Below are 10,545 nucleotides of genomic sequence, written 5' to 3' on the forward strand. Positions count from 1 at the left end.
GATGTCAATGAGCAATTACTCCCTTATTACATGCATTTAAATTTCTGAACACCCACCTATCTTTCCTTGATATCGTTCAGCAGTGTAGGTCCCCTAGGAGCTTTGAAAAGGATATGCTTTGAAATGTTACATGCTGTCTTATACAATACCATGAGTATTATGCATTTCTTTTATGCAAAACGTGCATACATGTTCGAAAACTTGCGAAATTGTGTTGTTGGTGTTTTTATTACTTTTTACTTTCATTAACATTGCTGTAATAATGTATTCCTTCACTTGTACTTGCTGACCAATGTAAGTGGGACAACGCCTTCATCACGCAGACAATATCTGCCTTTTGTCTTGTTATCCAAGACCGAATTGCGTCTGAATGTTCCAAATAAAAACAGCAGCCCAAAAGCCAGATTTGTCAGCCAAATGACGGACGAGATACTTTTACAAACAGCTCAATGCACGAATCTCGGAGGTAGACGGTATTTTTATGGCTTCTAGCAAAGACAGAGTGCTCCCGTCATTTATTAGTGATCTTGCTAGTTACAGTTTTTCGCTGGAATTAAATGTCACTGCATGACTTTTAAGTTACAACTCTAATTTTTTATATGTTAATTATTAATTACTGGTGCTATGCAGTAATAAACAAAAATCCCGCGAAATGCCGAGCTTAACACCACCCACAAACACTGTACGAATGCGACTCCAAGTGAATGCATTCATCACTTTCCAATGATTGGCCAGCGATGCTCTGACATTTTGTTCCACTGTCTACGCGTGCACATTGCATGCACTTCAATGAAGGTAGTCATCGCGGCGCTATGAAATTTAAAGCCGCTCGTACTTGTTTCATTTTTGATAGCGTTAAGCAATTGAGACATGCAATAAAATTGCCTCCTACAGTTAGCGCCTTGTGCACCTTATCGAGAGCTATAAGAGAGCAGGAACGAGACTACGGCAATAGAATAGTAAGTGTGAAAACTACTTGTGAACGTCACTATAGCCGGTTTAGAGGAAAGATTGCCAATAACTACACGACATTAGCTGATGCACTTGCTATTTTAGTTGTTTGAGAGTGACTTGGAGAGGAATCATGTGTGAGGGGGACTCGAGTGGCATCTACGATGTAGTCATGCGATGCAGATAAACCTTTTAGGAGGCGCTGTTATTCAAGGGCGGGGTAGTGGTAGAACCCTTTTCGCTTCTTCCTAGGGGACGGAGGATTATCGAAGCTTCATTTAGGCAGCAACAGTATCTACAGTCTTTTAGTCATGTGGCCCTGCGTCATGGTGGCATTTCTATCTAAGCGGGAATTCTATCTTTTAGCGCTGTATTTTTGAGGTAATAGCAGAGAACTTTTCTCCATGTGTCATTCTACTACTGAGTACCCTTTCGATCAGGGTGCAGTGTTTCGATGTATCCCGTCTTATATGAGGTAGAATTGAACGCTGACTAAAGAACAAGAGAGTTTATCAAAGCTGCCTAAATGAAGTAGTTTTAAATCTTGAGAAACGCGTCAACTTTCTGTGCGCATCCTTATTGCGAAAATAATTGGCTTACGTGCGTGCGTTGTGCACATATGAGAAGTCAATGTTTTCTCAGGATTTCTGGCTTTGAAGGAGATCTGAAACACCTTTTGAAGAGAGTACATAAACCCGCTCAATTCCTACATTGTGTTGTCATGAACACGTGAGCCTAATAATACATTTCTGCATGCAGAAGAGAGCGCACTATCGAGCGCCAAAGTTGGCGAGCCCATTCCCTGCGATTTTTTCATACTCGCACCCGCCTCCATCTCACGTCCTCCGTATGTCTTTTCAGAGATGGCTATTGGTTATAATCTTTCAGACCTCATGCAGTTACCATGGCCGCGGCCATTCAGCCGCGTCGCTTTTCCGGCGCCCCCCCCCCCCCCCCCCCCCCCCCCACTCCCCTTAGTGAATTCCCGCGCGCGCCGGCAGCCGGCTGTGGGGCCGAGAGATTAGGACCGGCGGATTAGGAAAGTGCGAAAAAAGACGACAGGAGAGGGAACAGCGTGAAGACGGTGAAATTCAAATTGCAGCGGCAAATTGCTCAGTTTCTCCTAAACGCATTAAAGGAAAACTGCATATGTTTTAGAAATGAACGAGCTTAAGAGGGTCGAATGTGTGAAACTTGCAGGTGAAGCATGCGAAGTTTTTTTGGACTAGCACTTGAAATAGTGAAGTAATCGCCGATTAAAATCCGGATGCCCTTTAAGCTTCTCCGCAGCGCACAACGCCAAGGTGGGGGGAGGAGAGCATGATGACGTCATCAAAGGTACGGGTACATTTTCAACCCACAAACGCCAGCTTTGAAAGAAAGAAACCAACGCCACACGAAGGGAAACCCTGCCGAGAGTTGTTTGGCAGCGTCTAACGAGTCAGGGCAGGGTGCAGCTGACACAGCGGTAATTTGAAATAGTACCTTCCGTGACGGCACGCTGAATTTCCTTGCACTCCTCAGTTGCATTGAGGATAAGCGCGAAATGGAATCGTTGATTACGTCACTATTTTAAATACTAGTGCAAAAACACTTGGCATGCTTTACCTACAGCCTATATAGATTTGAATCCTTGAATATCGCAAAATTCGCAAAAAATTCGCAAAATTCTCGCAGTTGACCTTTAAAAAGTTTTTGCTGTAGGATATACTGCACCTTTATTGAGAGCCCCTTTCAGGCTTTTGTCATGTTTTTGTTGATGATAAGCCTTGTAACGCCCTTTTCCTGTCTGTCCTTTTTTTTTAATAAAGTGCGCTATATCAAAGGTGGTGAAGGTTAGCGCTTGTATCCTGTATTTCTCCTTTCCGTCCGCGTGCCCCTTTTCGTGCTGTGAGCGTTCACAAGTTGCGCCGACAAGTCATTGGCAGCACTGTGATGTGACTCAATGCCAATTCGCTTCAATTTGAAGACTAGAGCGGTATAGTGTCCGCTTTACACAAAATCAAATGAACCTGGCTTTCTGGCGCCACAGGTCAAGTCGAAGGCAGGTCATGACGTAATATTGTCAATATTGATCTGAAAATGCGCAGTGTTCGTAAATGAACGTTGGCAATTAACGAATATCAAAATGTTCCAATTTGCTTCTATAGCATTTCGTAAGATGAGTCATTCTTTGCACTTGAAGCATATATCTTAAAGCACTATGCAAGACGAGTTATTTTATCTCCAAAAATATATCTTAAAACACTATTTAAGTGTTAAGTGCATGCAAAGACACGTGTAGGCGGCAGGTTATCGTGATTCATGCGCATTTGCTACTAAGCTCTTTCTGTAGAAGCATGAGAAAAAAAAAATCCACCGTTCTTTTGACGTGTGCCTCGACACATTTGAAGTTCTAGAAGCCTTACGCAAAAATGAAAGCTGTTAAATCGTTGTATTCAATTTTCGCTTTCTCTATTTTTTCATTTGCTGGTGGAAAGTAGCTACGTCTTTAGACGCGAACATTCCCAAAATGTCACCACTGCTTTGCAGGTTTTTTTAAGTCTTCAAGAACATTCACTCGTATTTTTTTTCCATCTGCATTGGGTCTAACTGACACTCGGAAATGCCAAGGCAGATGCTGAGGCCGGGATAGTGCTTTACCACCTAGCATGCAGCACTACTGAAGCTGGCTTGCCTTTTTGCTCTGACTTCGTGCGTCCTCCAACAATAGTTCCCTGCCTGACTGCCTTGACTAAGGTTGTAAATATCAATCAATTCTTTCGCGGCGACAGTGTTCAAGTACCGTTATTTGCAGAGTCTCTCATGTCAATTTACACCGTTCCATATTTTCGTCCTAGCCTCACTGAAGCCTGCGGACGAGTGAGTGTTAGGCTGGTTGGTTTGGTTGGTTGGATTATGGGGTTTAACGTCCCAAAGCGACTAAGGCTATGAGAGACGCTGTAGTGAAGGGCTCCGGAAATTTCGACCACCTGGGGTTCTTTAACGTGCACTGAAATCGCACAGTACACGGGCCTCGAATTTCTCCTCCAAAGAAATTCAACCGCCGCGGCCGGGATCGAACCAGCGTCTTTTGGATCAGCAGCCGAGCACCATAGCCACTGAGCCTGCGCGGCGGCGTGAGTGTTAGGCGGCGCAGTGATAATATTAAGCGGGCACACACTTGAGCAGTTTTCATATCATAGCATCCTAAATGTGGATTAAATCCAGTGATTACCAATTGAAGACCGGCACAGACGCGCTTAAGCGTGTCAATGAGCTGGGTAAATTCGGCTGCCAGCTCGTCGCATGCTACTCAGCAGTCGCAGCTCGGTTGATTGATTGATTGATTGATTGATTGATTGATTGATTGATTGATTGATTGATTGATTGATTGATTGATTGATTGATTGATTGAGATTTTATTTTCAGACTGTCGTTAGAGAGGCATGGCTGCACTAAGATCTGGATCCTTAGCTAAAAGCTAGTTGAGATCCATAGAAATCAGTTCCTTTAGTAGCGAATCGCAGGCACAACAAATATTATTTACACACATATCGATTTATAAAGCTTGTGCAATAATATAGAAAAATTCAAATATCATTTTCAATCACACTCCTATTTATACGGTAAAATATGCGCTTAAAAACAATAAACAAGAACAACAACAAAAAGAAATCGTTCGGAACACAACACTCTCAACACAGAAAAGAAAAAGCACTCACGTCACGCTCGTTTATAGTATATTTTGAAGAAAACAGGAAACATATTGCTCTGCTTTATTGCGTCTGGAAGGTCATTCCACATACTTGTACCTACATGGTATGGTCCTTTCTCCGTAGACGTTTCTTTGTCTTCGGAAGAAGGCAATTTCCATGTGTAGAGTTACGAGTGAAACTTGATGGCAGCGTGAATACAGATGAGTGTAGCGGGTAACTCTTTTATTGCGAAAGCAATACTACGTTCAGGCCGGTAGCCACGTTTGACCTTTAGAATGACCTCTGTTCTTTCTGTCTCCGTCGATGTTCGTTGTGTTCATTGGCGTTGGCGTTGACCACGTTTAACACTCCGATCATTTTAAGGAAAGGAAGTGCACATAATGGCTGCCTGGGTCAGCGGCGCCTGAATCGTGCTTATAGGCACAAGGTTGTGCCAGAAACGCGGCGCTGATGCCGGCGTTCATCGTGTTCACTGGCGTTGGCGTTGTCAACGTTTTACACTCCGATCATTTCAAGGAAAGGAAGGCGAGGTACGCCAGCTATGTGTAGTGACGTCATTTGCTCCTCGCGCATGCGCAGTGTAGTCTTGCAAGAGCACGCGAAACGGGGACACTGTGGGCATTGTATATAGCTCACGCAACAATATATGGCCACGGGCAGATGTTGCTTTCGCAATCCTCCAGGTTTAACCAGAGATAAACCACAGCCAACTTTTTAAGGCACGAATGTACTGTTCTTTTTTATTTTGCGTGGAGAGGGAAGACTTTTGCCGTTCCATCTGATATATTACTTTCTTTCTGGCCCTTCTGACATGCCGCTGTCAAGGAGCGGCGCCGAGAAAGTTCAGCTTCTACAAAAGCAACCCGTGTGCTGTCTTTTAATAGACATGTGACAATGCCAGAGAGTGAAGACTTTCAGTCTGTTTTTTTTTCTGCCGCCACCGCTGGTCGTATTCGGATGACCGTTGCGATGATCGAGTTAACGCGATAACTCGGTTGCTATGGCGTCCTGATATTCAGCATGAAAGGTAGGATTTGAACTCGGTTGCGGCAGTCACGTTTCCACGGGTGGGTACAGATTTCCTTATTGAAATTTCTAAGCATGTTCCGGAACCCTCCGCTTCATGCCTCGTAGCCGAGGCTATGGCAAGCTATTTCCCACTACGACTGTCAGTCGTTTCGTATAGTGTGTTGGGTGGCACTATTCTCTTAAGGTTAAGTAATGAAAGACTTGCGGTGTAACTAGTTGGAGTCTTACGTTGCAACCAAGAGGGGATTCAGCCTACAGCCAATTTATTTTTCGAAATTCGGTTTTTTCCGTCCTTCAGACATGCGGAATAGCGTGAGCACGAGCTGCTTACACACTCTGAACAGAAGGGAGTAAAAAGTGAGTAAACTGTCCTCTAGCGCACATTCTTTTATAAAAGTGTGTGTGCTAGAGGACACCGTACTTCCTTTTTACTCTCACATAGATGTATTAGTGTTTAGAGTGCAGCGACGTAAACGCAGCGTAAAGCGCCAGATAATGTTTGACTTCATTAGTGCGCTACTGATGGGTACGAGCAACACCGGACGCAAAAAGCACACATACAGACAGGGTGCATTAATGAGCCGTCGTAACAGCTATCTGACATATGTTATTTTAACCAATTTCTGGGCATTTTCTGACAGTAAGAAATGTTTCAGTTTGAGCACAAGCAGAGAGTACGTTTATCGCACAGCTGTAATGATTGCGGCATATGAGTTCAGTGAACATTATGCTGTGTCCCAAGATGCTTATTATATCCGCGGAAAGAGCTCTAACAGTCACTCTGTTCTGTGAATTGATTTTGTATTGGTCACTGCATGACACTAACCTTACTACATCGTAATTAGTAATGTCCGTTTGTAGAGAGTTATAGCTCAGAGCAATCTGCGATCTGCTACCGTGATCCTTTTCCGCGAGGCACCACTACATCAGCGCGGGTTGGTCCCAAAGCGGCAGGCGCACACGCAGCTGACGGGAACGTGGCGCCATCTCGCGCCCCCATGGCGTTCTGCGCACGCGCAGTGGCGCCCCGCGGAAGAGGATCATGGTAGCGGATCGCGCTATATTATAACTGTCTAGTATCTAAGACGCTGTCGCTACGCGTAGCCATTTTTAAGCAAAATACCTCGTGTAGGGCATTTTCTACTAGATTTTTTTTTATGAGTGATATGGTCGTAGCCTGAAGACCTTGTAACGACACAGAATTTTGTCGCTGGCCTTGAATAACGAAACCTCTTCTGATGCTGCAACGACCGCAGTGACTTTTCCAGCCCAGATGTTGCAGCATTTATTTTATTTTGCACGCCGGTATTTCGGACGTCTCATATGTGATATTTTCGATGTATGGCACTCGAAGCGCAGAAGGCCAGGTGTTTCCACGGCCCTTTGTTGCACTTTCCTTAACTGTCACGAAAAGAAAACTGATCTACGATTGTGGCGTAAACAATGCGCGGGACACTGAAATGTCATCAACTCTTTCAACATCTTGTGCTGCTTGATTGGTGGTCTAGACGCCTTCAAAAGATATCCGAGTTTCAGCTCCATGCTGGTTGTACTTCAGCTAGCTTATCTTTCAGCGATCCAGCTCGGGTATATGTTTTTGTATGGCATTTTAAGTGCAATACAGAGCGATGGTATGTGCCAGATAGCAGGGCCAGTTGGATTTTAGCGCGAATAAAGGTACATATCAGCATTATGATGTGCTCTCAATTTACCGCGCTCGAGGTCAGGCCAATCAGCGCGTACAAAGGGGAATAGTCTGCATGCTTCGTCATTACCATGCGTGGTTTTGTGTCAACCTGAGTACTTAATGCAGTCATTACTATGCACGAAGGTCTCTGCCATTGATTTCCATCTAAAAATATGCTGCACCCCAGGAGGCCGCCCTATCCACGCCGATTTCCTAATCTCATCCTCCCGCGCATTCCTTCGCCGCCCACTTTCTTCTGATGGTGTTCACTCTGTTAAGGCAACACAACTTTTCACAGAACAAGTCCCGCATAAGATACCTGTTACAAGTGCGTGTTTCTTTTACAATTAAACTAGCTCGCACCTCTGTGTTGTCTGTGTGTGTGGTCCTTTGTGGCAAGAATCGACTTCTTAAAGAAACCATGAAATATTTCTTACGGTTGCACTGAAATGGAACAAATCTTTAGAGGTGGTCTTTGCAAGTATTCGAGTCAAAGTAGAAAGCTCTGCATGAGCCTTGTAATTTACAATTAATTTTCGAAACTTCTCACAACTAAATATGGCGGCATCTCATCGTGTGTTCTTAGCGGCTCCTCCTCCTCTGACGTAGAGCCTTCTCACTGGGTGTGCCCAGTGACGTCGGAGGGGCGTGGCGAGGTGGGACGCAGTCTCGACCTGTTTTCTTTTTCTTTCTCTCGCTTCGGCGTGTATGAGATGAACATAGAAACTTTCTGCGCGCTGACGAGTGATGGAATACCGAACGCTCATACGCTTTTTCTAACAATTATCAAGATCGTTTCATGGTCCCTTCAAGGACCCTGAGTGCCCTAAATTTTTTTTTAAATTCCGTTTTTGATTTTTCATTAATTTCAATTGACAAAACCTTCCTTAACGCTATTAAATTACTACTCTGCTTTCGCCGAGGTGTCAACGTTGTGTTTTAAATGCTTTTATCGTCATTAAATTATTATTACCACCAGAACAGCCGGTTTTTCGAAACCAATGTGAAAGCGGTCACTCCCGATTTTTTTGGAGCTTGCACAAATTCGTATTTTTTTTTTATAAAGAAAGAATACCGAAAGCACAACTTGTGATTATTCTCGCTCATCTGATACTTTAAATCAGTCACGTAAAGCGATAAAGATGCACGTCATGTAAATTTAATTTTAGGTACCAACATGTCACGTTCTGCTCCTTGCCCTTCTTACCTCGCCTGAAAGATCTCTCTTTTTGCATGTGATTCCTTTGAAAGTTGTTTACTTTTAGCTGGAGACTTGGAAAACATGCGTAAGCCACACGGACTCGATCCTCCCACTTTTTACGCTCGAAACATCATGACACTTGCTATGCGTACAGGAACAAGTTAACAAAGGAGCCTTTTTTTTTGCATTGATCCTCCCTCAGGTCAGTTCTTCAAGCCACCAAGTCTCCTTTAGGGTCCATGAGCTTTTAGCATCAGTCAGATTCGTAGCGGTTATGGCTGAGAAAAAAGGTCACGAAAGGTATCTCCTTTATACCGCGAGCAGTCTCCTTTGTTCTCGGACAGAAACTTTTGACTGCTGAAAAATGACACGAACTATAGTTGCTTAGTGCTCACATCTAGATTTTATAGCAAAGGGCTTTCTGGTCTGTCGGGAAAAGAATATCGATGGTTAACGTACTATGATCTGGATATCATAAGGAAAGCCTTAGCACTGTTAAAAAGGTTTCAACAGCATAATATGGCTGATTCAGGTAGCGCTTGCACACGCATGCTCATTGAAATAGTTTTAAACTGAGAAAACAAAAAACAAAACAAAATGGGATCCCTGCGGCGACCCGCATTGGAGCAATGCGAAAGCTAAGCGTCCACATACTATATCGACGTCTGCGGCTGTTCTGACGTCAACGTACTATATCGACATGCAGGCTATTTTGACGCGTTTAGTTGATCAACTAATTACACCTCATAAACCGAATTTTTCCCACGGCAGCATTTCATCACGCACTATCTGTCACAATCGCACTTTCACACATTTATCTTTAGAAAACGACGTAATTTCAACTGAAGTTTCGTCATCATTTGGACCATGTGAAGAAAAAAACTGCATTTGGAGTTCGTGTATTAATAAAGACTCGCCATTTATTTCATCATCATTCATCATCATTTTTATTCCAACATCAACATTACAGATGCTGAGGACCGTGAACAAAAGCCTCCAACTGGGCTTGACGGGGTTCACGGCCCCGTCATTTCCATCATCAGCACTCTTATCACTTTGCATTTATTCACGCACACATCAATTACGGCATTGTAGTATGGGGGAACACTTACAACTGTCATTTGCACTCGATCCAGAACATTCAAAATCGGGGTATTCGTATCATTACGCGCAGTTCATACCTTGTTACTGCTCTCCCTTCGCTTTATCAATATAATATCTTATCCTTTAAAAATTTATTTGATTACAACCTAGTCATAATGTTTTTAGATTAATGAACAACACACTTTCTTTTGAATTTATTGAGAAATGTATTTTGAAGAATTACAACCCTACGGGATTTGCAGCTCGAAAAAATTTCTTGCTTACCCAAGTTTTTACTAATTATGGACAACGTCATTCTCATTTTGCATGAATTTCCCTGTGGAATAATTTACCCCTGAGTTTAATATCGGCTATGTTTTTGTCTATGTTTAAATCGCATTTAAAAAGTTTTCTTTTGCAGCAATAAGTGCAATGAACCGCTTCTATTCACTTTAGAAAATTTTTGTGCTTAATTATTTGCTGGAAATTTCGAGTTTTTTTTGTGGTTTGACAACTGTATCCTTGTATTCTAAATTGTTTCTTTATATGTATTTTCACAACGCTGTATTTTGTACAGTATTATTTATAGCGGTTTGTTATTTTTGTTTTGCTTGTCTGTATGTTTTTCGCCCTGCTAATCTTCTATTTCATTCTCACTATATAAATATTACTTATTTAAATTACCATTGTTATTACTGCTAATCGTACCTGTCTGTAATGCTGCTTGTTTTTTATTCAAGTTAGTATTAATCTACCGGGGGTCCCGTGACAGTCGCTTGACTTTGGGACCCTCGCCTGTATACTGAATTCATGCAACCATGTTGGGGAGGAGGGATAACCGCAAACTTGACAGGACTGAAGATCGAGAAGAGGACTGGGACAGAGGAGAGAGGACA

Source organism: Amblyomma mixtum, chromosome 9 (genome assembly GCF_055824585.1).
Source record: "Amblyomma mixtum isolate Tamu chromosome 9, ASM5582458v1, whole genome shotgun sequence".
NCBI classification, from domain to species: Eukaryota; Metazoa; Arthropoda; class Arachnida; order Ixodida; family Ixodidae; genus Amblyomma; species Amblyomma mixtum.